Source organism: Crocuta crocuta, unplaced genomic scaffold (assembly GCF_008692635.1).
Source record: "Crocuta crocuta isolate KB4526 unplaced genomic scaffold, BGI_CrCroc_1.0 scaffold121, whole genome shotgun sequence".
Taxonomy (NCBI): Eukaryota; Metazoa; Chordata; class Mammalia; order Carnivora; family Hyaenidae; genus Crocuta; species Crocuta crocuta.
In genome coordinates, this window is record NW_027528608.1 from 1102611 (window position 1) to 1106934 (window position 4324).

General features: G+C 53.3%; 1 protein-coding gene across 2 annotated transcripts in view; it reads left to right on the forward strand.

Moving 5' to 3' along the window:
• Nucleotides 1-1196: 1196 nt before the first annotated feature.
• Nucleotides 1197-4324, forward strand: part of ZNF536 (zinc finger protein 536) — a 437569-nt gene continuing 434441 nt past the window's right edge. For both annotated transcript variants that reach the window (XM_077754626.1, XM_077754627.1), the window contains exon 1: nt 1197-1263. The gene's annotated coding sequence lies outside the window, so the exon portion shown is untranslated. The remainder of the gene's footprint in view (nt 1264-4324) is intronic.

The window sequence follows — 4324 nt, forward strand, 5'->3', positions numbered from 1 at the left end:
TGGCTGCTCCTCTTGGCGTGAAGTTTTCTGTACCTCAACCCACTCTTGCAAGGGTCCTTTGCCACTGAGTGGCTCCTTCCACAGGATGGGGTGAGGGGTGGGGAGGCTGTGTCTGCTTCTTCTTTATCTCTGCTGTTTATGTATTGTGGTGCCCTGGTTTAAAACCTGCCAGTGATCTTAGAGGAACTCAGTCAGGCAGGCTAGAACAAGTCTCACCTGAATCAATGTTTTAAGTGTCCCTGTGGTTCGGCGTTTTGAATAATCAATCTGTCTCCAACCCTTCTTAATCATGCGCAACACAGGCCTCTCTCTTTCTTTCTCTCTCTCTCCCTCTCTCTCTCTCTCTCCCTCCCTTCCTCCCTCCCTTTCACCCTCCCTCTCTCCTCCATTATTTGTCAACTCTTTTGGATCCTGTCTTTCTGCTATTAACATGCCCCAATGTCACATGCGAGTCTTTTCTTTAAAACAAGCTCCTCATTGGTGTATCTGGATACTTCTTTTATTATTATTACTGAATCTTTTTTTCCCATAATGACACCAGGATCATTATATAATCCCATAACAAAGAGGCTTTTGAGGCACCAGCTTTTGTCAACTCTAGGACAGAGAATCCATAATTGCATTATTCAGCTTTTCCCCCCTTCTTTCCCCCTCTTCCTTGCTTCACAGAAACCCAACCTCCTGCATCACTCACATCTCTACCTTGTTACCTCGCCTTACATTATTTACCAAAGCGTTTGCCTTGAGGACCAGCATTTGCAAAGTTGCCTTAAAAAAGTTATTTTGTTTGATAATTAAGTCCTGGAGCCCACCGCGTGATGATTATTCTGGACCCATAAGGCAGAGAAACTGCGTGACGTTTTTCTCGAAGTTTAATTACCGTATGCTAATTTCCTTGCCTACTACGTGATTAATTAAAATCATATTTTCATAATCATTTGGCACTAGTATTGTTTTAGAATTATCATGATCTCCTAAATAGTGTCTGTAAATAAAGTCGCCTCTAATGGCAGGCGCGGGAGGCGAGGCTGAGGACCTCTTCGTGTTTGTATCGCGGCGATTGGCAACATAACTGCCTTATTTACATTAAATACGCCACAAGGTTACAGCGCGGATCAACGTCATTTGATCGCTGATGACTCCCTTAAACGCCCGGGCTGTGACTGATTCTCCGCGTCCCGCTGTCCACCGAGATTCACCCGGGAGTTTTTTTTTTTTTTTCCCCCCAGAAAAGAAACAGACTTTAAATAGTTTCAGGAGCAGGTAAGAATTAAGCTTTTTCCTCTCCCCCTTTCCGTCTCTCTCTCCTCTCCCTCTGTGGCAATCTCTCTCTCCCTCTCGGCTGGATAAAAAATTCTTTAGTCAAAGGCAGGAATGCAAAGTAGTGACAAGCGAAGGGGCTGATATATGTCTCAGTAACGAGTCTGACAATCAGAATGTAGCTCTTGGAGAATAGATAGATTTTAATAAGTGTGTTTACATGAGCTCAAGGTCAGAAGCAAGCTGCGCTGTGTTAAATGGTTTCTTAGTTGCTAGACAGAGAGAAAAAATGGACGATCACACACCATTCTTTGTAGATTATTATATCAAGGGTTCAGTCTCTGGCTCATCAAAGCTAAATGCCGCAAGACCTATCTAGTTGCTGTGAATTATGCCAGGGCGACAATGGAGAGCGTTTTTAATGGTACAATGCATTTCACCTACCAGATAGGGGGAGGCCGAGCCGGGGACGGGGATGTCTGCTGGGGCTGGGTGATGAGTATCAATGAACGGGGCGATGCTGAAAAGAGGCAGATGAAAATCGAGCCCGCCCTGCCCCGGCTGGGCTGGGAACAGTTCACAGGGCTCTGCCGAGTGGGCGAGCGAGGCTCGCGAGCAGGGCGCCCGTCCCCCCTCAGCCCCGGAAAATGATCAAGTCAATCATGTGGACATGTTTCATTATTCATTGAACACAATCTTTTACAACGCTCCGTTTACGTGCCCGAGTTTGCTCCCGACGCCCGCGTTTCANTGGGGGGAGTCGTGTGTGGAGGGGGAGGCTGGGGCCGCGGAAACTTCTGCTCAAGTGACTTTCCCCATTTTCTCCTGTGCCGGAGACTCGGGCGCCCCTCGCTCCCTTTCTCCCTTCGCGGCTCGCAGCGGGATTCTGGCCCCGCCGCCGGGGGGGAGAGAGGCTAATTTGTAATCATTTCTTTCNTAATCAAAGTTAAATGATGCTTACAGTGTGTCAAACTTGCGGGAGCCAAGGGCCGCTGAGACCTGCCATTTTGTGTTTTCATTGGCCTCCTGTGGCCCGAGAGCCGGGCGAGGCCAAGGTCGGGGTGCCAGGGTCCGAACCCGCGACCCCAGGAAAGGCCACGTCGCCTGCAAGCACAGGCAGGCGTCTGCAGCACCTGCCCCAGCCCAGGCCAGGCCCTGGGGCCAAGCCCGGGGCCAAAGATACAAATAAAGAGAGAAATAAGTAACAGGTTTATGGAGGGAAGTGAGCCGGCCAGCCCAGGGCTGGAGAAACGAGGCCAGTGGGAGTGAGGGGGTGCGGGCGTGGGGGCCTCTGGAAGGCGGAGGAGATAGAAGGCTGGGGGCGTCTGGGAAGAGTGCAGTTTGGGGGAACAGATCCACTAGCCCAGATGTGTGACTGGGGGGAGAATGATCTTTGTGATAAACCTTTCTGTTTGCTTCAAGACATTATTTTTTGAAGATCAGGAATTGAGGAAAACAGTCGTAGGCGGGATCAGGATGTATTTTAGGCAAAAAAAAAAGGGGGGGGAGCTTTTCTTTGATGATGAGTAGGAAAGTGTCCAGATCTCGACGCGCCCATCTGTTGCAGTTTTGCAAATAATTTAAAATATAGATATCTCTATATAGATGGATGTACGTGAAGCGGAAGGTGGAAACGCAGGCGCCGAGAAGTTAGATTAAAAAAAAAAGGGATGCGAGGCAGAGAGATCTGTCCCCACCCCCTCTCCTTTTAACTATTCCGAGGAAACTCCAGCGAGGCTTTCTTTGGGGACAGGTGGAAAGTTGTCTGCCCCCTCCTCCCTTCACTCTGTATTGTGAGCGTCCCTGCTGCCCGCCTTCCTGGCCAACCTGGACACAGCCCCCGATCCTTTGGGGGTTGGGTAAGGACGGCGGGGCAGTGGCAAGGGGCTGGGGGCCGAGGAGGGGCAGGGCGGGGTCCCAGCCCCGCGCGCCGGTCTCCGCCGCGGCTGGGTTTTGTTTGCCGGATATTGTTATGTCTAACGAGTGCCTCACAGGAGACGTGATTTGTCAGCCGCCTTCGTTTTCACTTTAGCAGAAAATACCGCGGCTGCGCGGCGTCCTGGCCTTCAGGTCNAGTCTCTCGCGTCCCGGGTGTCTCCGGCGAGTTGGGGAGCCCCTGGAGCCCTGGCCTTGGCGCCCCCGCCCCCTGCCAGGGCTTAGGTGAACTTGGGGTGGGGTGAGCGTGCGTGCGTGCGTGTGTGGGTACGGAGGGGGCAGAGTGGGAACGCACTGTTTTCTTTCCCAGTTTGATATTCGCAACTGGGTTTTTACTTTAAGACCGGCTTTGCTCACTGCTGGGGTTGGGAGGGGGCGATCTTTTCCCATCACTCACATCTTTGTTCATTGTTCACTGAGTGGAAGGCAGGCGACTTAAAGAGACGAAAGAGAGGAAAATAAGGGGGGGAGAGAAAGAGGAAAAAGAGGGGCAGCAAGAAGAGGGAAGGACGAGAGGCGTGGGGAAAAGCGCCCCCGCCCTCGCCCGGGTCGGGCTGGACCGTGAAACAGTAAACCCGCTCACGGAGGGTCGCTGGGAAAGTGGACATTACCGCTTTAATTAACTTCGAGATGCTCCGGCGGCGGGACCTGGCGTAGCCGTGACGCGCCCGCATAAATCTGCCCGGCCCGGAGCTGCTCCGTGAACTCGTACAGTAGCCGCGTCAGATCCAGCGCGCGCCTCCCAGTCCGGAGCCTATTTGCATAATTGGATTTTTTTTTTTTTGCCTCCTTCTTCCTCCCTGAAACTTGTTTGAAAACCCAAGTGAACACCGCGACGACCTGCACGCACCAAAGCGAGTGCCAAGTAAGTGCCCTGCCGTGGCCTCGGCGCGCCCAGAGGTTAGCGCGCAGAGCCGGCCGGCGAGGAGCCGGGAGCCGCGCGCTGCCGGCNCGACTTCCCGGGCCAGGTGAGGTGTTTGGGCCACGCGTGTACCTGTAGCGAGACTCGGGAGGCGACCTTTGGGGCGCGGTGGAGTTGGGCATCTCGGGTCCCGGGCGAGTAGTCGGTCCGGCGCGGAGGGCAGAGCTGCGAGCGAGCGAGCGGGGCCGGCGGCTGGGCGGGGCGGGG